Source organism: Dreissena polymorpha, chromosome 11 (assembly GCF_020536995.1).
Source record: "Dreissena polymorpha isolate Duluth1 chromosome 11, UMN_Dpol_1.0, whole genome shotgun sequence".
NCBI lineage: Eukaryota > Metazoa > Mollusca > Bivalvia > Myida > Dreissenidae > Dreissena > Dreissena polymorpha.
Window position 1 is genome coordinate 86,744,709 of NC_068365.1, and position 27,333 is coordinate 86,772,041.

At 34.6% G+C, this 27,333-nt stretch overlaps 1 protein-coding gene across 14 annotated transcripts in view; it reads right to left on the bottom strand.

Annotated features, from left to right (window-relative positions):
* Window positions 1-27,333, bottom strand: part of LOC127851468 (plexin-A2-like) — a 203,150-nt gene that overhangs the window by 112,435 nt on the left and 63,382 nt on the right. The gene's annotated exons all lie outside the window — the stretch shown is intronic.

Genomic DNA, 27,333 nt, shown 5'->3' on the forward strand with positions numbered 1-27,333 from the left:
ATATTTTCGAATATTTAATAAGCTGATTCGAGATACAACCTCTGAATTTTTGCTACATCACTGCGTATGTGCTCAATTCAAAGGATGTAGCACTGTTCAGTGTAAGGAATTCCGGACTACTCTCTGTATGCTCAAACGACACAAATTGTGGCCCTGTTACAATTACGCGTTACAATCCATCTCGCAGAATTTCAATTTCGCCTCCAAGATGAGAAAACAATCATTAGCGAAATAGTATAGTGTCACGATAGGAGAAAATCGTTTAATTATCATACCACAATGTTTGCCGTACTTGGTCAGCACGTCTGGAAATCATTCCTTAATGCGTCGATAGGCTGCCATTATTAACAAGTTTGCTATTTTGAATTCAATTTTGTATCAAAAAGCATTGTTTTTAAATGTGGGATTTTCAATTCGCAATGAGATTTGTAATGACCCTCGTCATGCGAAAATGGGTCTTATTCCATATGCGCCCATCATATAAATAGCCCACTCAGCTATCCCTCCTTCTGGTAAGGAGAAACATAACATATTGAGTGATTTTAAAGCGAACAGCGTCGCCTATGGCCTGACTGCGCAAGAGCACATGTTGGGTTTAACAAACGCTTGCCGAAACGCATAAGACCCATTTTCGCATGACGGCGCTATTGACGTGTGATTTAAATGTGACGAAAGAAAACTGCGTTTAAATCAAATATAAACATACGATATATTTCGATAATGAAGAAAGATACTCATAACAAGGCATATGAGGACACATATGAAGTGCTCTCCCGTAGTATATTTTTTATTTACTCACACTAATGTGTGGTTTGACAATGCTAACACACATTTCATGCGGTGAATATGCAGCTTACAAGTGAAAAACACAACACAATAGTTTAACTTTTGTTTAATTGTATTCAATTATTTAGAAAAGTAAATTGCTAACTTTATTTCAAAGTCGGCGTATACGCCGACTACATTTTTAAAAGACATGTATTGTTATAAATATATTTAATATAATATATTTAGTTGTTTTCGGTTTTAGCGATTATAAAGCATTTTCGAGGTTGCCTATAGTATGCCTGAGTAATTGATGAACTCATATCCAACTGTCAATGTATTGAGAACTGTGAATATAAACAAGCTAACCCTTCTACTAAGCTTCTACTATTGCGTTGCTAGCACCCGTAAATACAAAAGATCGCCGCTATGTGTTGAGAACCAAGAACGCTTTCCAGAAATACCCGATGTAGTAGCTTCAACGAGGTTATGAAACAGGTCATTCGTATTATTATTATAAATTATTTGTTATATTCGGGTTAAGTGATTATGATTTTTTTTAGTCTATCGTATCGCTGAAGTTATTGTTGAACTTATGTTCAACGTTTTATAAATTGAGAATATAAATAAGCGTCAACTTTTTCCCAAATCTCTCAATTTACGACCTGTACTATGTCATTGAGTTGTATGTGAGAGCGTAACCTATTGCGTTGTTATCGCCCGTAAACTTTCCTTTGTTTATCGACAGGCGCATCTATTAATAGCCTCATATCATGAATGCCAAAACACCCGCGAAAAAGAACCACGTGACCAAATAGGACGCTAAACGCAAATACCATGCGACTACGACTTTAATTATGTAAGAACGCTCCGCAATTCCTCTGAAGCCGGGGCTTTGTGATTGCTTTTACGTAAAGAATTGATCTCTAACTGAAGTAAGCAAAGGAAACGCAGCACCTAATTGACCCATTCCTTCTATGTGCGAAGGCAGATTGAATTTTACTAATGTATGGTTTGCCTATTATAACACACATTATAATGCGGTAAATATGCGACTAAAAGTAAAAAACACTATAATTAAACTTTTGTTTTTAATTAAGTTATTTAGAAACCAAAATTCCAAACCTTATTTCAAAACAGCAAGACTACATTTTTTAGAGAATATTCTTGTTATATTTAAATGTTTTTTAACAGTTTCAGCGATAATGAATCATTTTTATGTTGTCTATCGTATCCCGGTAATAATTGTTGAACTCGTGGTCAACGTGTTATTAATTGAGACCTGTGAATATAAACAAGCGTAACCGTATACTAGTGCGTAATTCTCACCCGGACTCCCCTTTGTTTATCGCCAGCCTCAGATTTATGAATGAGATGAGCGAAAATACTACGTCACGCAGACGCAGCAGAAAGTGGACTATTTTAATCATTCATAAACAATCTCCTCCGCGACACGTGCAATACGATCATTGTTTTTTTTATTCTTTTCTATAAAACACCATTCGAAACTATTGCATTTAACACGATATTAATATAATGTTTCCATTTGTGAATAAACATAATTGGAGAACTCAAACCTCTTGCATAAATTATACAACTCTTTCTTCGCGCAGAGTGTAAGCGGGAATTGGGCTAATCATACCCAGGCCGTATCGACCTGAATTTTACATCAAGCACATTAGACGGTCGCTAAAGCGACCATCTAAAAAAATATGTACATGTATTAGAATAATATAAGTAGCATTTTTCAATAAAAACATAAAGAGATTTTACCTGTATCAGTTTATTGTTGTTGCTTTTTTAGTTTCCTTTGTGCTTTTTATCTTGTCATGCAAAGTAATTTTCAGCTGTAAGATTTATTCAGGATTTCAGAGATGAAAGAAAGTTTTTTACACTATATCACTTACTGTTGGATAAATTATTATTATTAGACTGCCTCATGTAATGATGATATAATCTGAAATTTAAATAATTGTTGTAAGGAATTGCTTATTTGTTTTATAATGAAAATATTATTTAGATATTGTATATTTATTTTAAAATGACATTTTGAGACAGAATGTTGCTTTATTTGGAAGGATTTATAGATTTCTTGAGGGGATGGGTCTGTTTCGTTGTGAAGTGAAAGTAAAAGAAAGGTAAAATATTGAGGATTTTGAAAATATTATTTATCACTAATATGAATTTTTTTTAAATAATTTTATTTTTTCCTTATGGGAAAATGTTATGGGTCACAGAGAATTTGTATATGCACATATTACAATTATAACATGTTTTGCGTTCCAAAAACGATAGTAGAAACTGAAGTTTACGATTTTGCTAAGAAATTCAAACACTTTGGTTAAGGGTTTCTTTGACCTTTAATTTGAATTTGTCATCTGAAAACAGTAGGCAAACAATCAAAGTAGCATATAGAGTAATTAAACGTATTAAAAAAGTTATGACAAAATACAAATGTGAGACCATTTATTTGAAATATGAAGCCTCTTATTCCATCGCCTGATCAATTGTCTTTCCCTTTCATCTTAATTACTGCTAAAAACAGACAACCGCTATACTATAATTTTGTTCAAATATAACCCCTATCATATTGTTGTTTTATAGGATTTTTAATAAGGAGAGAGTTTGATGGCTTCGGATTCACATGTAGAAACTATCATCCTGTATTTGAGTTGAATGGCAACAAAAAAGTTGCAGATCAAAGTTCAAGGAACAGAGCAATTTGCATGAGATCATATCTAATACACCCTGTTTATCATTCATCACTTGCACTTGTGAACAATGAAACAAAATCAATGTCCTGTTCTGCTGTCAACTGTTGTTTCGGGGCAGCAGGCACTGAATGCAGTGAATTGTGACAATATTCAAATTGACATTTTAGGAAGCTTTAGCCTTAAATGAAGATTATACACCAATAGCTTTGAATAATGCGAAGCCTTATATTAATATAATTTATTATTATTCCTCGGTAAAATCAGTATTAGCTGTTCAACAACGCAAATAAAAGTGTTTGTTGAATACTCAGGTTGATATTACACAAATTGTTTGCCAAAAACAGTTTGAAATTGTCTTTGTATTTGTTGTCAAATGATGGGATCAACAAACAACGCTCTGGAAAAAGGGGGCTTAATGCATGTGCTTAAAGCACATTTCGCTTTTATGGAATTTTCCATTTTCCCAAAGTGAAAATGGCTATGTGCAAACAGCATTAAACCAAAACAGCCTGAGAGTAATACTCGCAGTCTGTTCAGGTTTTATGCTGTTTGCTGCTCATCAGTATCTAAGGGTTGGAAATGAAGCCTTAAAAAACTTTAGTAAGAAAGGTTTTTAATTAAATGTAACTTTCTAAGGAACTACAAATGCGTGAAAATACGTATCTAATTCAGGTAAAGGGTTAAAATAAAAGGAAGTCTCTTCTAAATGAAAATCCAGTCTAGGCGGAAAGTGTTGTCCAAGATTAGCCTGTGCAGACTGCACAGGCTAATAGGGAGAACACTTTACGCACATGCATTAAGCACTGTTTTCACAGAGCAATGTTCATATAGTTGGATACAAGTCAAATGACAAAGTTTGATTTGGTGATCTGAGGACCTTGGTGTTTATCTGTCTGAAAAAATATTAGCCAGACTATTCTCTCATTTACCAACCAATGGTGATGACCACATATGGGGTATGTCCATTTATTAAACCCCAGGTGGCAATTCAATTGATTCACAGACTTCCACCATTTTCCTATTGATTTTTCTTGGGGGTTAATTTAACTCCCTAGAGTTCATTTAGTGAAATAAATGTTTAACCTTCAACTTTTGTTCACAATATCTTTCTCAGTTCAACTCTTGTTCACAATATTGTCTGAAAGTTATGTTGAGCTGATAAATTAATTTAATTCCAACTCAGTAATGATATAAAATTTATTGTAAAGTGTAATTAAACAAAACAAAAGATGAAGCTAGGATTTTATTACTCCTACATTTATTTATGTAACATCATATGGCCCTATTCCACTACCAAAACAAGCCCATGATTCGCTACGATTTACCACATTAATTGAATCGGGAAGACTCGTTGCAGTCTACGATTCAGTTACGACACTTGTACGATTAAGTTATGACGAATCATGGGGTTCGGTTGAAGGCTTTGTTAATACGGTCGGGACTTAACTACGATGTGTAAGAATCTACTGTGACTGTACTACGAATGATGCAGATCGGTCACAAGTAAGCTTAGTCGGACCTCACCGAACGCACCCATGAATTAGGCACCAATATATATTGATATTGATCTAAATTGCGAGAATCTTAGCGGGCTCGCAACTCACTCGAGGTAAACTCGTGAGAGTCATGATCTAAATTGCGAGTATCTTAGCGGGCTGGCAACTCACTCGGGGTGAACTCGTGAGAGTCTTGTCAAAGTCGTAGCTGATTCGTAGACAGATCAAGTGATCAACGATTTCCTGATTCAGTCACGAATTACCTAAGATTCAATTACGACGCCCAAGAACGCACTAGGACGCTGTTACGAGTCAACTGCGATTAAATTCAGTCTATGAGGTCCTGGCAAAATTTTAAACATGTTTAAAATCTGACACGATTTTTCAGGAGCAGGAATCACTTGGGACCGGCCCATGACTTATTAGCAACAAATGAGTTAGGACCTACGCCTATTGAGCTACGAATGTCACTGACCTCAAAATATTGGAAATCAGGACAAATCGTGGGCATTCGGGTCGTAGTGGAATACCCCTAATACTAATGTCCCACAGGTTTACCTGTTTAGGTGTTTACGCATTTTGTTATTATTTTAAATATCCTCTTAGAAGAGCTAAATGCTCTAAAATAGCAACAGGAATAAAACTAATTGATCCCATATTTGTTATGACTTTATTATGATTAAATAAGTTCATATCATTAATTTTGTATTTACAATTCATCATAACAGTTAACCAGGGATTTGACATGTAAAGACATTTTTAATAGAAAACATGTTTAATAGAAGGATAATCTCTCTGTCCAAGATAGTTGGTTTTTCATTGCCGTTTTATTACTACTCATAAAAGTTTTACTGCATGTTAATATGATGTTATAAATTCACCCAGCCTTAAGTTAAAGGAAGTATTGAATTAATCTGAGTTTTTCAAAATAGTGGATATACTTATGTTGATTAGAGAAGTGACATAAACCTGTAACGAAGGTTAACATGTTGCATGTTATGATCACGTTTGAAAATCAATTTATGCCTCGTAGAAATAAAATTGTTTCAAGGTCAAACACAAAATTGTATTTATTGTTGCCATGGAGTAAATTTCAAAAATTCTCATTTGACTTGGTATTGTTGTTTGGAAAAAAATTTTGAAAGTAAGGCAATAAATTATAATTTATGTAATACATAAATAATTTAAACTATATTAATTTAGTATTTTCATTATTTATGTATATCTGCTCACAAGCTACACCATTGCCTATAGATTAGTCACAACAAGCAGAAGGATTTTGACACCTTTGTTATATTAGTAGATAAATCATTTTGACGAGGGTATATCTGCGAAAATATCTGTCTTATCAAATAAATGAATTCTGGCTGGGGCATGGAAAGGGGCTTTAATTGGCTTGATGGATTTGCTCAAGTTAAATTAACCTTGGCTCCTGCATCAGGTCTTGGAAAACTTTATGACACCCTTTGCTATCGATAATCACATGGAGCCTCACTCTACACAAACCAGGTTAACCCTTTTAGCGCTGGAACCGGATTTTAAAGGCCTTTGCAAACAGTTTGGATCCAGATGAGACGCCACAGAAGGTGGCGTCTCATCAGGATTTAAACTGTTTGCTATTCTGATAGTATTCTTTGAAAAAAATCGAAGAAAATGCTAATTTTAGAAATTCAGCAGACGACATTTTAGCAGACGACAAATTTCCCAGCATGCAAAGGGTTAAATGCATGTGCGTAAAGTGTCATCCCACATAAGCTGGCGAGTACTTAAGTCTGCAAAGGCTTATGACAGGGACGACACTTACGGCTTTTATGGTATTTTCTGTTTTAACCCTTTCCCACTTAGTTACGTATTTTGACGCATTAGAAGTTTACATTTATTTTAAGACCTTTCTAACTGGATTCAAGTTGTAAGAGCTTCATTTCCAACCCTTAGGTACTGATGAGCAGCAAACAGCATAAAACCTGTTACTCGCAGGCTGTTCTGGTTTTATGCTGTTTGCACATAGCCATTTTCACTTTGATTCTGAGCGGGAAAGGGTTTAATTATATATTGTTTCCTTGTCATAATGAATTTATGAATATCTTACAGGGCCAAAATATTACTTCAATTTGATTAACTTGCCATCAATTGAATGCACCTAACTTCACCAGCTCTTAGGTTTAATACTAAAGATGAAAAAAAGCAAGAAATATCTCTAATGGTTAAAATTTGCAAGAACTTTGATTAAGATTGATGTCAGAAAATACATTTATCTTGCATTTTTAACACTTTATGCAAGATAGCTGTTTCATAGTGAAATCTGAGAAGAAGATTTATGCATATTTTGTCAAAAATAATCAGCTGAGTCATAAAGCATCCCTCTGTATGTTGGTGGCATTTCCACGCTTGTCAGTATTCATTGACTACAGAAGCCCGCATCACTTATAATATCAAAACTTTATTTATTTATTTAAACTGGCAGATACCACCTTGGCGAAATGTTGTTCATGATTTCATGAACACTTCAAGCCAATCAGGAATTGTTCATGAACCATTCTCAAAAAGTTCCTGATCTTGGTTTATGAACTTTTGGACATGAACTGTTCTTAAGACACGTTCATGAACAGTTTATGAATTTTTGTTGAACACTTCAAAGTTCATGAACAGTTCTTCATCTAACCATAAATACTTAGTCCCCTGCGAAGGAATTCAAGAACTGTTCATGAACTATGTTCAAGAACTGTTCTTGAACAACAAATGAGACTTCATTAACTTATTAATGAACATTTCATGAACAATTATTTTTGATGACTTTTCTGAGACAGACTTTGAGGATCCATCATGAATAATTCATGAATTCCTTTGTGCTAGATGTTTCATAAATATTTTTGAAAGTAACATTGAAATGTCTAGCATACTAATCTTGTAGATTTGTGAAACCTGTGAAGTTAGTATGAATATGCATAGTATTTTCACCACTGTAAGGAAGAGTTCTTGACCTGTTCTATAGAATTTTAAGAGCATTTGTACAAGAACTGTTCAAGAACTGCCTTCAGGAACAGTTCAATAACTTTTTAAGGACCTTTCCTGTTCTTGAATTATTCTTAAACTATTCTTGAACACTTTAAGAACTTTTTTGAACAACATGTTTCCTTCTGATGTTCTTAAACAGGTCTACACAATGTTTTTGAACATATGATGGACTTTTTAAGAATCCAATATGTTCTTATATATATATAAGGATCTGTCATTGTTCTTGGAAGACTTAAAAGACAAGTTTAAGAACGTTTTAAGGACATCTTATTTCAAGAACAGTTTAAGATGATATCAAGAACTCAAACATGTACATTGCATTGCTGTTTTTACATTGAGTGCAAAGGGTAGCTTAACCTCTCAATATGTATTTTTACTGCAGATATTTATTCTATTATACCAAACAAACATGCTGTATGTAGAATAGCAAGAACTGGTCAGACATGCAGATTTTATATGAAAATCAAGATCATCCATGTTAAGTTTCATGTGCATTTAAATAGTAGCTTACCGATTATTAGCGTAAACAGTATTTTGGGAAGACCTGTTTTACTTTTTTTAAGGCCAGCATGCAAGGAAAAATTATTATTGTTAAATTATTTATCATTTAAAGTCCTATGAATATGTAAAAATCCAACATTATGCCATGGTATATTAAAAATATGCAGGTATTGATAAATGGAAATTTATTACGTGAAAGTCCCATATAATAACTGGTAATGATATTTGATTCTAAATTACAGGTAAATAAATACCCTTTTATAATGGCAAAAAATTTTTTCAAATGGTTTCTTCTAGTGACTATTAAATCAGATGTTCTCTTTCTTGTAAAATCTGATAATAATTCAAATGAAATCCATACAAAGTGGCAGTTAATGTAGTTAATGTAGTTAAACAACCGCTGTTGCGGTATGCCGGGCTAAGCCTTTATTTGTCAGTCAGCATTCTGCTGAAACATGACTGGCATTATGTTCCCCGACCCAGGATCTAACCCGGGACCTCTGGATTTCGTCTCAAGCGCCTTATCCATTCAGCTACGGAGTGGCCTAAATGACCCAAATTCACACAGGCCAATTTTCCAGTTATTTCCACTCTGTCAGACTCCTATGAATTGGTTTTGTATGAATCCTGCCAGTGCTAACCCAGACATGTTGAAAAGTTTTATGTTTGTTGCATGTTTCTGGTTCCATAATGACCTCCACCAATTCTGTTTCAATAAGAGTGGAACATTTTTAAACTGGTATCTGCATTTAGCTAAGGTTCATAAAACCAGCTCCACATAATGGCTGTGCTTGATTCTTCCTCTATGATAAGTTTTTCAAACACTGCAATCATTTCTTTGCAGGGAGTGCTTGTTTCTGAGTAATTCCTTGCTTTTTCTTTGATAAAAGTAATGTGTTTCATAATAAAAGAGGTCACAGTTTTTGTTCACAGCATTTTGTTTTTATTGGATCAAATACATCTATCTATTATCAGATTGTGTTTTTTTATGTTGCATAGTTTCAATGAAGCCCACCTTTAAGTCGGAATATTATTTGGCAACTTCTAATATTCTTTTTCTTCTGTATCTTTGCACATGCAATGCACAGATTTAGCCAGATATTCATGTTGTAAATATGGTTTTGTTTTTAAAATGAATTTGACAGAAAATCAATTATTACTGCAGAAAGAAGTGCATGAAATAGTGACACAAGATTTATGCTTGCATTCATAATTGACTATGCGCCATAAAAAGTTTGGTCCAGTCCTGTCTGATTGGATTCTGCAACCATGTGCTAATTTTTATCACTGAAATATAAAACATTAAATGAAGAAAAAATATTCAATAAATGACTGACAATTTAACTTATTGTTATATTGGTCAACTGATTAGTGGTGTAGAGATAGAAGTTTAAACCAGCATCTAAATGGGCCTTAACTAATACATAATTATGAGCCGGGCCCTGGGAAAACAGGCTAAAGGCTCAATGCATAGCATAAAGTGTTACACTAGATTAGTTTGTGCAGTCTGCACAGGCTAATCTGAGGGATGACACTTCGCGCCTAGACTTGATTTTCATTTACAAGAAACTTCCTTTAAATGAAAACTTCCATAATAGCGGAAAGTGTCTTCCCTGATTAGCCTGTGCAGACTGCACAGGCTGAACTGGGACGACATTTAATGCACATGCAGTAAGCCCTATTTTACTGTTTCGATAAGGAATTGTTTATATTCTTGTCAGGAAATAGATTGCAGAATAGAGCTGCCTTAATTATGGTATTCCAACAAAGATTCTGCAGATAGTGTGCTGCAATGTGTCAATTATGCACCAATTTTATGGGTCTTTTGTGTCATTTACTGGCAATTTTGTGGCATTTTCCCATGTTTTGAAAATAATCAGATCCTTCGTTATGGTGAATTGATCAGAAGGTAATTAGATTTTATTTCACATTATTTAATATCTTTTTGGGTGCATCTGTCTTGCTTGTTAGGAAAAGGTTATGAGTCAAAACTATAGCAAAATGCATTTGATGTATGGTAATTACTCTTTTTTGGACACTCTTAATTTACAGACAACCACATTTTAAACAAAAATCTAAAATTTCAGTGACTACTTTTTTCAACATACAGATTTTCACCCATATTTAATGACACTTAATTTTCTGTCATTTTATATAAATTTTGCATTTTATCATATTTTCAACCTATTTGGGTTCATGCTTTGCACACAGAAAAAAATGTTTTTAAAATAAGATAATGAGCATAAAACCACTGGACCATTTCATTATTAAGCGTTAGTACAGATAACAACTCAAGAACAAATAACAAAATCATAGCATTTTTTATTATTAATAAATTCATATTATATGAGATGTTAATCTTGAAACTTGGTGAACAAAGTGCAGTCTTGGCTTTATTTTATGAAAAACAAATTGATATGAATGAAAGGAGTTAAAATTCATAGCAAACATTGCTAAAATATAATATTATAATATGTATAATTAAATAGTTTTTTTAATATGCAACATTTTAAACAATGTTTCACGTCTTTGCATGTTTGATTGTGTCTCTAAATTTTGGGACGTCCGTATTTATTGATTGTTTTGTGTAGCTTATTTTTTCAGACATGAAGGATTTCAATTATTTTTAAGTGCCAAAGGCTTAGAGTAATTACGGCTATGACTTACTCACATTACATTACATAAACAGTGTAAGACATCTTTCTACAGCCTTCAGTATGAATTTTGTCATCTTAATTTTTACCTAGAAATGACAGCCTCATAAACAAGGGCAATAACTGTCTGAGGATGGTTACCAGACTGTTATGTAAACCTCTGACCCATATTTGTCACTATAAATCAATTAATTTTGACTGGCTTCATTACTCCTGAAAGGAAATCACATGTATTTGGTTACATAAATTCCATTATGAAGAAAAATCAAGCTTGGTAGGTTGCCAGTGTACTTGATTGCCTGGAACAATGTTCAGTTGGTTGAACCGGGTTCACTGGCTGATATTTGGAAGTAATCCACTGCCAATTAGCTCAATTTGTATTAGCCACTTGATTCATAAATCCATAGAGATCATTGAGACTGTAAATCACAGACAAATACCTTGCTTATTCTGATATGATTAATTCCTCTCAGATTATCTGAGGTAGATGTTACAGATCTAATTAATCCATTAATTGAAATTGGAGAGGTCACAATGATACTCTGAAGATTTGGAAACATCTACCTTTTATTTTATTATTGAAATAAAAATATTTGTGAAACAAGCTCTGGGGAATAACATGTTTGTAACATGCATGACACAGCCAAAATTCTTATTTTTCCAACTAATCACAGTCCAATTTCCAACTTGAGTCAAACGCATGCTTATGAGTACTTCAACATTTTAAAGAAATAATTTTCTGCGAGGCATTTAAAAAGGTGAAAAGTGGTTAGAAATGTTATCTAATTTCCTGAAAAGCAGTTAAAAATATATATTGATTTCGGCAGACGCTGGTTGTTTCTCTCAATCTCCATGCCTGGTTTAACTTCTTCCACAGAAAGTATCAGCAGAAAATTGACCAATTTAATCAGTAGATAGTGGACTGGTAAACACAGATTTCCTGGAGCCATGTTATGTAAGAGAATGGAACCAGTCTGTCTGCAAAATGTGTGTGGCCCCCCCAACTTCAGTAAGGTGTTCTGACCTATTAGGGCAGTCTGTAACCAACTGACTAGACTGGTGTATAATTATAAAAATTATCAACATATTAAACACTGTTGATTGTCATCAGTTATTAGGCTAAGCAAACCAATATGCATTTATGTAATCATAGAATAATCACGCTCTCTTTCCTGATATAATTTGCTTCAAATGATTCCAGCAAAGCATTGATATAGATTATGACTATGCTTCGTCTTTTTTTCCGCATCTTGCAAAATATGCAACACAATTTGAGCACATCAAGCTTTAACTTAAAAGTGTTGTTTATATAATGGAACAGAATTAATTAATGTTTCGGCTTTATTGGCTAGTTTCTCTATAGAGCTTACCAGAATTGATTAAAATTTCAGCTTAATTTGCTAGTATCTATAAATAAATACCTACGTACTATCATTGAGTCGCGCTCTAGGAAAAAGGGGCTTAATTCATGTGCGTAAAGTGCGTCCCAGTCGAGTGGCCTCTGATTCTATACAGGCTCTATACAGGCTAGTCATGGACAATATTTTCCATCTAAATTGGAACTTTCTTTATACTTCCTTAAAAAATAAGACATTAAAGCAGAAAATGATGTCCTTGATAAGCCTGTGCAGACTACGCATTCATTAAGCCTGGTATTAGAGTTACAGGAAGAAAGTTTGTTTACAATATGGAGTGGTCATTCATTTATAAGCTGCTGACCACACTAACCAGTGCACTGCTAGATGATAGGATGCCTCATGTTCTGGTGTGTATCACAGACAGGTACATGTATTTGTGCCACAATGCGCTATGGGCCAAGTGCTCCATTTCAGAACTAATTGGTTCATGTTGCTACATTTCTCCCCATAGGAAGTGTGATTTCCTACACCTATCTGTTACACAGAACATTTGTTACTGAACATTGAACCCTTGTTCTCATATGGGAATGAGGAATTGGTCAATTGATTTTGAACATGTTTATATAAAGATATGGTATTCCCTCAATTGGTATTAAGTATTTGCTATATTAAAATTGTGTTCAGTGTCCTTAATTCTGTGTTAATAAAATCATTAATATCAAACAAGACTTTCATCTTGCTTCTTTTACATTCCTTTTTCTTTCTGCCGTGGTGCTCTGTTTGTACTTACTTACTATGTGAATGTACCAGAATTAGACACAATATTAACAAAATCCCCAGGGACTAGTTAAACTGCAAAGCATTCCTGTAATAAAGAAGTGAGTCTGGTTTAAACTGTTAAGTAGATATCATGCTGTTTGTTTTGGTCACTTAATTGGTGATCCAGTCTCATTAAAAACCTATACCCTACAGTAGTGTTATTATCAGATACAGTTGGGTTGTGGAAAATGATCAGTGATATTTGTAAAGATACCATGCATGCCACTAGTGCTTAAGATGGATAAATAGATTCATGTAACTGGGGAGATGCAGAAAATGTGTAAATGTCATTATTCAGGGGCAAGCACTAGCTGTATCTACATTAACTTATTTGCTGCTTCTACAACATGATTTCTTTTCAGGGTGTGTACAAGATGGACAAGAAAAGATTATTGAAAAATACAAATTACAGAACAGTAGAAAGCAGACACTCCAAAATGTTTAAAACTTCATAAGATGAGAAGTGTGAATAATGACTTCACATCTATTGCCGGAATTTCAAAAAATGGACTGTATATATTTAAACTCATCTGACAGTTAGTTAATAACGTATGTAAGAGCTTTAACAAACACATTAATATTTTGAAATTCCGGAAAATGGAGCAGCCCCTGCGAAATGTTGTTCTGCAGTTCATGAATAATTCGTGAACTGTTCATGAACTGTTCGTGAACTGAGTTCATGAATTGTTCATGAATAGTCAGTGAACAGAAAATGAGCCACATCTGTGAAATGTTCTTGAAATTTTAGTTCAGGAACTGTTCATGAACATTAATGGCATGAAGTGTTCATGAAATATTCTTGAAACCTAATGGCATGAAGTGTTCATGAACTATTCTTGAACCCTTATGGCATGAAGTGTTCATGAACTATTCTTCAACCATTATGGCATGAAATGTTCATGAACTATTCATGAACACCAATGACATGAAGTGTTCTTTAACAGTTCATGAACAACACAATTCTTGAATAATTATTCAGGGTTTTGCTGTTCATGAACAGTTCATGAACAATTTTCTTCTATTTTTCAATGGCTCATTTTCTGTTCACGGACTGTCAGTGAATAGTTCATGAACCATAGTTCTTCAAGAGTTCATGAACTGAGATGGCATGAAGTGTTCATGAACTATTCATGACCAAGAATTTGTCAATTTATGCAAAGGTTATCGTAAGTGTTACCAAAGCTCAACAAACAGGTCAGGGTAAGAAGAAACAAGTCTTGTATTAGCACTTAACATATTGATAGCAACATATAACAATAATTTAAATATAACACTAATAACTGAGATACAAGTGGTTTGATAATACTCTTTAAATTTCATAATACAACTTTGCACTATATGTTCATGAATAATTCATGTATTGAAAAGATTATGAATAGTCTCATTTTCAGTTCAAGAATCATTTACTAATCAATGGTTTCCCTGAAATGGTTACACTTACAGTGCCAAAGAACTTGAAATGGAACCAAAGGCTGATCAGTTCAGCCGGTAATTTATTAAAGACTTACATTTTCAAATATAACATAAACCATGTGCCTTCCGTTTCAACTTCCTGTGCACACAATATTCTTCCTTTGTAAAAACAGCAATGCCATGTACATGTTTGAGTTCTTGATATCATCTTAAACTATTCTTGAAATAAGATGTCCTTAAAACGTTCTTAAACTTGTCTTTTAAGTCTTCCAAGAACAATGACAGATCCTTTTAAGAACATATTGGATTCTTAAAAAGTCCATCATATGTTCAAAAACATTGTGTAGACCTGTTTAAGAACATCAGAAGGAAACATGTTGTTCAAAAAAGTTCTTTAAGTGTTCAAGAATAGTTTAAGAATAATTCAAGAACAGGAAAAGTCCTTAAAAAGTTATTGAAATGTTCCTGAAGGCAGTTCTTGAACAGTTCTTGTACAAATTTTCTTAAAATTCTCTAGAATAGGTTAAGAACTCTTACTAACAGTGGTGAAAATACTATGCATATTCATACTAACTTCACAGGTTTCACAAATCTACAAAATTTGTATGCTAGACATTTCAATATTACTTTTAAAAATATTTATGTTCATTACTAAGTATTTATGGTTAGATGAAGAACTGTTCATGAACTTTGAAGTGTTCAACAAAAATTCATAAACTGAGCGTGTCTTAAGAACAGTTCATGTCCAAAAGTTCATGAACCAAGATCAGGAACTTTTTGAGAACGGTTCGTGAACAATTCCTGATTGGCTTGAAGTGTTCATGAAATCATGAACAACATTTCGCCAAGGGAAGACCCCACCACCATGTGTTTCTTAGTTCAACAATGGTGAAATGAATACACTTATGATGTGGTACAAACAAGCTTATAAGCAATTAGACGAGAAGTCATTATTCCAGTATAACATTCCTCTTTAACTGGATTTTAACCAAAAAAGAGACTTCCCGTAAATGAAAAATTCCATTGAGGGATTTAGTGTCGTCCCTGACTGCACAGCTGCAAACTGCACAGGTTAATATAGAACTTTTGATGGCGCTTGGGTAGATTAATCTGTAAATTTAATTTACATATGAACCGCGTTCTGAGGAAAAAGGGCTTCATGCATGCTCATAAAGTGTTGTCCCAGATTAGCATTTGCAGTTCGCACATAAGCCTATCGGGGACAGCACTGTTTTTTATACATGACTTTAACTAATAAGAGACGTCCTGTAAACTTTGACTTTCCCTAAATCTGTAAAGGTCTGACATTGAATGGTATAAATCATCAGAATGTACCCAAACTCCAGTTAAGATGTCTGATGGTTACTTCACCTTTAAGACCACCAACATTTAATCCTTTTATAAAGAAATGTCATAAGAGTATTAGGTGACAGTGACCCAACCATTCTACTGACATATGGACCACAGATTGTGTGTGAAGAACGTGGTCTTATGGAGAATTTGGTCTTATTGAAAATATTCTAACCTTAATGATATTCAAACATTCCTCCTAAGTTTTGTTTAATGTTGGCAAACATGGCGAATTTCAAGGTTCAGTTATGTTACTTACTATTATTGTTTGTTATACACCTTTTCAACATTGCCTTTTGTACATTATTTGTTGAATTCCAGTAAATTAAATAAATTTTATGAAATATTTTAACTCCTTAATATATTTTTTTGGTATACATGGAGATTCCATTTGGCATGAATATTTTATTTACTGTGCAATGTTTGCTGAAAGACAATACAATTTAGCAATGCTTTGGCACAAATAGGTTAAATGTATGTGCGTAAAGTATATTGCCACAGAATAGCCTGTGCAGTCCGCACTGGGACATTATGTTCCACCTAGACTGGATTGTTATTTTGAGGTGACTTCCTTTAAATGAAAAATTCCATAAAAACGATTGGTGTCATCCTGTTTGGGACAACACTTTTCGCACTTGAATTAACCTTTCCCCCTCTGATACGAATTGTTACGCATTTGTAATCTCTTAGAAAGTTAAATTTAATTAAAGACCTTTCTTACTAGATTCAAGTTTTAAAGGCTTCATTTCCAACCCTTAGTTACTGATGAGCAGCAAACAGCATAAAACCTTAACAGACTGTGAGTTACTCGCAGGCTGTTCTGTATTTATGCTTTTTGCACATAGCCATTTTCACTTTGCTTCTTACGGGGAAAGGGTTAAGCTCCATTTTCCCAGAGACCAGCTCCATATATTTTGATTTAGCACAGCAAAACTTCATTTCTTTGACTATTTTATCCCTGTACTAAAATAAACATTATATAAAATGCTTATTTTGTATTTCCATTCTAAAACTTTCAATTTATTAAATAATTTATGCATATAATTAATGAAATTGGTAGCAACTTATAAAATGAAGTTCAGTGCAGAGTAAACATAGTTGTTGAATGATTCCTATTACATAACACATACTGATAAAGTATGATGGTAGTATCAGTTATAGTTTGATAATTAGTAAAACCCTGGGACAAGGTCTCTGTTGATGAATTGATGAACTCCTAAACTAGTGTTTAACAGCAAACTGGTGTATCTTATGTACAGATATTCAAGAGATGCAGTAATTTATAGTTCAAATCTTATTAAATAACATTTGCTTAGGTCCCAGCAGCTTTGTATAAACAATTATGTAATAAAATCTCAGGATAAAAATTTGTTGAGGTTACAAAGTGGTTGTAATAATAAATAAACCAAATAAGTATAAAAAATGTTAAAAGAGTGGTATAATTGCCTAAATATAGAATAGGTGATTTGTTATATAAATGTGAATACATGCCTACCACAGTCACTTTGACATCATTATTTCATTTGCAATTATAGTTTTATCTGTTAAAAATGTCACTGTTAATACTCAATTCATTGTAAAGCAAAATTATGCAATTTTGAATTTGTTTAGCTGTGCCATTTCTTTATAAATTGTTTACAATATTCAGTCTACGCCAGTTTTGTTTGCATTATTTTGTCAAAGAGCCTGTTTTTAATTGGTCTATACAGAAGATCAATGATGAAAAGCCTTTGAGTACATTAGGTCATTTCACTTTGTTTTCTCTGTACATATTTAGCTTTTGGGTAAAAGATGTTCAAATATTTATATGGATTTAGTTAAAAGGGACAACAGAGCAAATTGTTGTAAGTGATTCAAATGAAAAGAATGAAAGAATTAAGTTTTCTCAAAGTATGTAGAGTTTGATATTCATTGAAACAAAATTTGTGTTCAATGAAAAATGATATCAGGCTTTTATAGTTTTTAGCTCTACTGGCCATAGGCCAGAAGAGCTTATGGGATGACATGGTGTCTGTGTGAGTGTGTGTGCGTTAGACTTTCTCTTGTTTATCCGATAAAGTCCACAGTTTTCATCCGATTCTTTTCAAACTTGCTCAGTGTCTTTATATTAATGAGGACTCAAACCCTATTGATTTTCAGGTCACTGGGTCAAAGGTCAAGGTCACAGTGACTCGAAATAGTAAAAACTTGTTTATCCAATAAAGTCCACAGTTTTCATCCGATTCTTTTCAAACTTGCTCAGTGTCTTTATATTAATGAGGACTCGAACCCTATTGATTTTCAAGTCACTGGGTCAAAGGTCAAGGTCACAGTGACTCGAAATAGTAAAAACTTGTTTATCCGATAAGTCCACAGTTTTCATCTGATTCTTTTCAAACTTGCTCAGAGTCTTTATATTAATGAGGACTCGAACCCTATTGATTTTCAGGTCACTGGGTCAAAGGTCACGGTCACAGTGACTCAAAATAGTAAAAACTTGTTTATCCGATAAAGTCCACAGTTTTCATCTGATTCTTTTCAAACTTGCTAAGTGTCTTTATATTAAAGAGGACTCGAACCCTATTGATTTTCATGTCGGTGGGTCAAAGGTCAAGGTCACAGTGACATGAAATAATAAAATGGTTTCCGGATGATAACTCAAGAATTGGCCTAGGATCATGAAACTTCATAGGTACATTGATCATGACTTGCAGATGACCCTATTGATTTTCAGGTCACTGGGTCAAGGTCACAGTGACTCGAAATAGTAGCGCGATTAAGAACACAGTTTCCATCTTATTTCAGGTCACTAGGTCAAAGGTCAAGGTCACAGTGACTCGAAATAGTAGCGCGATTAAGTACACAGTTTCCATTATTCTTTCCAAACTTGCACAGTGTTTATACCAGTAGAGCGATTCAGACCCTCATGGGCCTCTTGTAGGTATAATAATGTTGAAAATAAATAGCTCAGCTGCAGCTCCAAGCTATACAGCAAACAGCAACAGCTTGGTCTGTGATTGTAATTGAGCCTTGTTCTGGGATAAATGGGCTTAATGTTATACAGCGAACAGCAACAGCTTGGTCTGTGATGTAATTGAGCCTTGTTCTGGGATAAATGGGCTTTATGCTATACAGGGAGCAGCAACAGCTTGGTCTGTGGTGTAATTGAACCATGTTCTGGGATAAATGGGCATAATGCTATACAGGGAACAGCAACAGCTTGGTGGCGTGATGTAATTGAGCCTTGTTCTGTGATAAATGAGCTAAATGATATACAGGGAACAGCAACAGCTTGGTCTGTGGTGTAATTAAACCTTGTTCTGGGATAAATGGGCTTAATGCTATCCAGGGAACAGCAGCAGATCTGTGGTGTAATTGAGCCTTGTTCTGGGATAAAGGGCTTAATGCTATACAGGGAACAGCAACAGCCTGGTCTGTGGTTCAATGGAGCCATGTTCTGGGATAAATGGGCTTAATGCATGTGTGTAAAATGTTGTAGCAGATTAGCCTGTGCATTCTACACATTCTAATTAGGGACGATACTTTTTGCCTAGCCTGGATATTTGTTAAGAAGAGACTAAATATCCTTTAAAAGAAAAATTATGTACAAGCTGAAATTGTCTTCCCTAATAAGCCCGTGCAGACTTCACAGCCTTATCTGTTACAACACTTTATGCACATGCATTAAGCCCAGTTTTCCCAGAATGAGGCTCATATATGTATAGCAACATCGTAAAGACAAAATCTTTTTGTTTTCTGTTGCATACAGTACAGCCAAAGCGGAACAAACGTATTTCGCGATTCGCGGCGGCAAGGCGAAATGAGTCGATGCCTCGTCAGTCGTTGAAGCCGCGTCAGTATGCGGCGGCAAGTCGCATTTCGCCGCGAAACTTCGCATCTGTCCGCCAAGGCATGCCGCGGTCCGCGACATGATGCCGAGTCGATGCGATCATGAAATAATTTTTTTTTAAATTATTAGTTACATGTAGTTAACAAATTTTGAAAGAACAATTATAATAATAATTAAAATCATAATAAATTTATTGTGCGCGGATTGTATTAGCATATACATGTAAGCATAGTTAATGTGTCTGGCCAATTATTAAGTTTGTTTCCCGCCCGTAGCGTATGTATTTCACACATAAACAAGGTCACGTAATTATATTTTCGCACATACAAGTGGTCAAGGCTCCAGCATATGGTGGATTTATAAATTAATTGCATGTTGATTCCGCTATTATATTTTAGCTGAGAAAATTAGCAGTTTGAAGCCACATCAATAATCAAGACGGTGACAACGTATTTGTAGTTTTGTTAATTATCAGCTTATTATAACTATTGTTTGAATATGCGTATATAAACACGTTTTATTTTGTTCATATTATACAGTTAATATCGCTACTTATTACCCGATAATCCCGTATATTCCAGTGTTAAAGCAAATGCTGGTAAATATTTACGATACACAAACATTCTCGATATTTCCTTAAGTATCAAATACATTTTGGCATTTGTTACTATTTATAGAGATGATGAAATAACGTCTAATCGGGGCGTTTTTTTCTCCACTGAACACACGATTTACGCCTGACGTGATGTTCATGTATTTATACAACACAAAATACACCCAAACTTTCCAAACGACGTTCTACATGTCTGCATAATTTTCGCGCGCTTTTTATGAAACAAAGGATATTTTATCATTGTTTATTTGACGCTAGAATTTGCCAAAGGACGCGTTAGCATTAAAATTCGGAAGTGTGTTTCGGATTACAAATTTAATAATGGTAATCGAACAAAACATAAACAGTTGCGCGTAATTAATTCTACGCTACACATACATGTATGTACATGTAGGTGGATATCTTTTCACTCGATCCGCCGCGTACGTATGCGGCGGATTTACTCCGCGAAAGTACGCGAGGTTAATACAGACTCGGCGTCGTTGCGCGGATCGATGCCGAGTGCCACGGCGATACGCCGCGTGAACACACGATTCGGCCGCTGCGGACTAATAATCTGGCCGTGGCGTAGCCGCGGATTATGTTTGTGCCGCTTTGGCTGTACTGTAAAATAAGTTTAATTTCCACCCTCTGTAACTCAAAATTCCGTATCCTCACTTGGAAATGGACAACAACATAAATTGAAGAAAAATGTGTATAATTCACTGCAGAAATGAAAAAAAAGGCTGCCATTTGACAGGGTTGGTTAAAAAATGGACATTATTATAAGCGACTCTATTATTACTGCCATTTCAGGTGTTGTTAAGACTGTTTTTACTCCCCCCCCCCCCCTTCAGGTGATTTATGAGTTTTCATGGAGGTGTAATCAGGCTTAATTAATTATTGCTTTGTCTAATGCAGATTAATTGGTTCACAGGTATTGAGAAATAAAACAAAGGGTCTTTATGGTTGTGATTCAACTGCTGTACTGTAGATTCATTACTTTTTGGGAGAACATTAATTTTGGGTTACTGTTACTGGGTATTGTATAATAAATATTATAATTGCATGTTTTTTTGTTGTTTTTTTTTGGGGGGGGGGGGGTAAGAGTGTCTTGTTTGCTAAATAAAAACTGTTAATTTTAGTTACTTTGTGTATATTTATGGTATTTTAATAGTAAAGGCATTTAACAATAAACATATGATCAGTATTGGAATATACAGTTTAATGTGTCTTAATCCATTATATTTTAATATTGTCAAATCCACTCAGGTTAAGAGAAAATAAAATGTCCTGTAATGCTCTTAAGTATAGCATGTAAATTTAATTGATACTGCATTAAAATGTGTATGAAAGTAAGATCAAATATAAAGATATCACTTATGTGGTTAATATGTGTATTAATCGGATCATTCCGATTTTATCTTAAACTGTAAACCAGATGACTTAAATATTAATGGTGCATGGTTGTGTTTTTTTCGCTACTGGATGATAATTTGTAGATGTCATTGAACTTGTTTTACGGCAATTTAACTTATTAATATCAAATCTTGGGACATAAATGGGGATTTAAAGATTACGACAACAATTATTACACACAGTCAGTATCTTATTTCTTTATGTGGGTGTTTAATGAGTTATTTACATTTTTCAACCATTCCACAGTACTTCACATAATATCGAGATCCAATGAATCAAGCCTTGCTCAAAGCTTGTCAAATGTTACCTGCTAATGTCACAAACGTCAGATCAAATTTCACAGTTTTTAAGCTGGGTTTGACACATGTCTATTATTTAAAGACACTGCTGAATTGTCTACCATAATTTATATCTTTTTGGTACGCACTTTAAGAAAGGCCAAGAAAAGGCTCTGATTTTCTTAAATATTTATAATTTATTTTCCTAAAATTGTCTACAATTATTTATATCTTTTTAGTACGCACTTAAAAAGTAGGAGAGAATTCTATTATAGTTTCTGTAATAATTTATATATATTTTTTTTTTTGTAAATGTACAATTGGCCAGCTTAGAGTCCTACCAAAGTTTTTGTTTTGATTTACCATAAGATTACTTTTTTGTATTATGACTTAAAATTTAAAGTTATTTTTTTTTTTTTCTATTTTCAAGTGTATAAGTATAAATATATTAACACATAAACTATATAAAAATCGCATATAATTTTAACAGCACAATAGTTTTTCAAGTTACAAGCCTCATTTTGATTCGATGGTGATCAAATTTATCACGGTTGAATCATAATCCGTTGTACGGGCCTATGTGTGGTCTTAAATAACCCCATACCCAAGCCATGGCGAGCATTTAAGATTTACTCGATAGCTTCATTTTTAGTCAAATATTTAAAAAGCAGGGCAAGTTGTTAAACACATTCCTTACGTGGTAATTGAATCTTCAGAAACTTTGCGCTACATTAGTTACTTTAGGGTGTTTGTTAACGTCACACCATTTGAACAGGAGGCAATTAGCTGCACTAATGATTTTGCAATTTTTACATTGAATACATTTTATGGTGAGAAAGTTTGATGTATTGGAAATATGGGCGTACTTTAAAATTGGTGGCTGCCAACTAAAAAGATTCGTTGTTGACAACTTTAGCCATTTTGCATTTCTTAATTCAATATTCGAACACCCTTGTACTATAATATAATAATTATGGTGGCTCAATAAAATGTATAAAAATATGTCACACTGTTGTTCACAAAACTGTTGCAAATCAAAATAAAAAATACACCATTTGTTATTAAAATTGTTCATGGTTGTCGATTTAAATAAAAAACAACACATATTTGTTAAAATAAATTTTGTTTGCACAACTTCTTAACCGGAAGATAATATGGGATTAAGTATCTGACAAATAAATTATTTTTTGTAAACATTCCCGAAGATGCTTCCTAGGAAATTCACAACAAGAATTTTGGAGATTATTTAATATATTTTTAGATTGGATATATTTTTGATATTTATTTTAATGGGATAGACCTTAGACCAGATTTCTCACAATGTATTTTATCAGGCCTGTAAAGCTGCCATTTATCTGTATGTGTTACTCATTATCTCTATGAATATCTCATAATCAGTATGACTATCTCATTGCCACTTCAACAACCTTTTGATGCAGGTTTCATATTTTCAACATCATGCCTTTCACAGAGATAGGACACACACCACTCTTTTGCAACCATCAGCTTCATAGTGGTATTTTACCTCTTTTAAACACTGAATTGGGTAAGCTGTTATATAACTTTTACTGACTAAAATTATATTAATTAACTATCCATTCCATGAGTTATTCATATTGTTTTATACATGTAGATGGTATATAAAGTAATAACATTATTCAACTTAGGTTAAACATTTTCAGTCTTTATGCCCCCCTTCTAAGAAGAGGGGGTATATTGTTTTGCTCATGTCGGCCCATATGCTTGTATGTCCGTCGGTCCGTCCACCAGATGGTTTCTGGATGATAACTCAAGAATGCTTAGGCCAAGGATTATGAAACTTAATAAGTACATTGATCATGACTCGCAGATGACCCCTATTGATTTTGAGGTCACTAGGTCAAAGGTCAAGGTCACGGTGACTTGAAATAGTAAAATGGTTTCCGGACGATAACTCAAGAACACTTATGCCTAGGATCATGAAACTTCATAGGTACATTGATCATGACTCGCAGATGACCCCTATTGATTTTCAGGTCACTAGGTCAAAGGTCACGGTGACCCGAAATAGTAAAATGGTTTTCGGATGATAACTCTAGAACGCTTATGCCTAAGATCATGAAACTTCATAGATACATTGATCATGACTCGCAGATGACCCCTATTGATTTTCAGGTCACTAGGTCAAAGGTCCAGTTCACGGTGACCCGAAATAGTAAAATGGTTTCCGGATGATAACTAAAGAACGCTTATTCCTAGGACCATTAAACTTCATAGGTACATTGATCATGACTCGTAGATGACCCATATTAATTTTCAGGTCACTAGGTCAAAGGTCAAGGTCACGGTGATCCGAAAAAGTAGAATGGTTTCCGGATGATAACTCAAGAACGCTTATGCCTAGGATTATGAAACTTCATAGGTACATTGATCATGACTCGCAGATGACCCCTAATGATTTTCAGGTCACTAGGTCAAAGGTCAAGGTCACGGTAACTCAACTTAGAAAAATGGTTTCCGGATGATAACTCAAGAACGCTTACGCCTAGGATCAGGAAACTTCATAGGTACATTGATCATGACTCACAGATGACCCCTATTGACTTTCAGGTCACTAGGTCAAAGGCAAAGGTCACGTTGACTTGACACAGTAAATGGTTTTCGGATGATAACACAAGAAAGCTTATGCCTAGGGTCATGATACTTCATAGGTACATTGATCATGACTCGCAGATGACCCCTATTGATTTTCAGGTCACTAGGTCAAAGGTCAAGGTCACAGTGCCAAAAAACGTATTCACACAATGGCTGCAACTACAACTGACAGCCCATATGGGGGGCATGCATGTTTTACAAACAGCCCTTGTTTATATTTTACACTTGTTACAAATTGAAAACAGTCAGAAGTGGTTACAGATAATCATAACCAAATGCTCCCATTATACCAGTGTAACGAATCCTTGTGATAAGTACATGTCCCATACATGCTGTCAGCACTTACTATGGCTCCCCATTTTCGTATGACCCGGCTTATCATTGTTTTTTTTTCACCATTTTGGGTGGCAGGATCCTTTTGGATTAGGAAAAACGCGTCATTTTTACTAAAATTTGGAAATTGGCATTGTTGTTGTTTTGTTAACAAATGCTTCAAATTGAATATAAAAGTGTTTTCAATATTATGTTTAAGGTTCAAATTATTGAGCTGGATGCTCTAGATGCTGGATTGCGCTGAACTTAATGTTTATATTTAAAAAAATATTTTTGTTGAAAACCTTCTATTTGGGAATTTCTAATTTTGAAATTTCCTGAATGTAAATGAAAAAAATCACTGCTCAAATGAAAAAATACTGTCACAAGAACAATATTAGTGTCCATACATGGAAGCGATTGATGTACATCTCACCAAGTTACGGCCTCATTTAACTTGTGCAAAATGTTCTAGAACAAAACCCATGCAATAAAATCTGATTCAACAATCCAAGTGTATAATTTATGTTAATTCAATTCAGAATGCCTGGTTAATGATTGTCAAGCTATATCTAAGAAGTAAACTTGGTGTACATAAATGATTAAGACTTTGTTGTTACCAGAGTTATGGTCATTGGAACTCCTACATGCCATGCATTTGATTTATGTTGGCATAGTCTTTGACAGAGTATCGCCTAAAAGCATTCCTCAGAAAGTATGAGGAAATCTGTTATCAGGACACCTGTTTTAATTACATGTTCATTTTGCTGTGGTTACAACTTAGTACATGTTATTTATTATGCCCCCCTTCGAAGAAGAGGGGGTATATTGCTTTGCACATGTCGGTCTGTCGGTCTGTCGGTCGGTCGGTCCGCCCACCAGGTGGTTTCCAGATGATAACTCAAGAACGCTTGGGCCTAGGATCATGAAACTTCATAGGTATATTGATCATGACTCGCAGATGACCCCTATTGATTTTGAGGTCACTAGGTCAAAGGTCAAGGTCATGGTGACCGGAAATAGTAAAATGGTTTCCGGATGATAACTCAAGAACGCTTAGGCCTAGGATCATGAAACTTGATAGGTAGATTGATCATGACTCGCAGATGACCCCTATAGATTTTCAGGTCACCAGGTCAAAGGTCAAGGTCACAGTGACCCAATATAGTAAAATGGTTTCCGGATGATAACTCAATAACGCTGAGGCCTAGGATCATGAAACTTGATAGGTAGATTGATCATGACTTGCAGATGACCCCTATTGATTTTCAGGTCACTAGGTCAAAGGTCAAGGTCACAGTGACCCGAAATAGTAAAATGGTTTCCGGATGATAACTCAAGAACGCTTATGCCTAGGATCATGAAACTTCGTAGGTAGATTGATAATGGCTGGCAGATGACCCCTATTGATTTTCAGGTTTATAGGTCAAAGGTCAAGGCCACGGTGACCCGAAATAGTTAAATGGTTTCCGGATGATAACTCAAGAACGCTTATGCCTAGGATCATGAAACTTCAAGGTACATTGATCATGACTCGCAGATGACCCCTATTGATTTTCAGGTCACTAGGTCAAAGGTCAAGGTCACAGTGACCCGAAATAGTAAAATGGTTTCCGGATGATAACTGAAGAACGCTTATTCCTAGGATCATGAAACATGATAGGTAGATTGATCATGACTCGCAGATGACCCCTATTGATTTTCAGGTCATTAGGTCAAAGGTCAAGGTCAAGGTGACCCGAAATAGTAAAATGGTTTCCGGATGATAACTCAAGAACGCTTATGGATAGGATCATGAAACTTAATAGGTACATTGATCATGACTGGCAGATGACCCCTAGTGATTTTCAGGTCACTAGGTCAAAGGTCAAGGTCACAGTGACAAAAAACATATTCACACAATGGCTGTCACAACAACGGAGAGCCCATATTGGGGGCATGCATGTTTTACAAACAGCCCTTGTTTATATGAGCTGTACTCCAGGAAAGGGGATTTAATCAATGCGCGTAAAGTGTTGTCCCAGATTAGCCCATGCAGTTTGCACAGCCTAATCAGGGAAACACTCTCCGCTTTTATGATATTTTTTATTTAAAGACAGTCTCTTATTAGCAAAAATAAATAGTAGGTGGAAAGTGTCAGCCCTGATTAGCCTGTGCAACGTGCACAGGCTTATCTGGGATGAC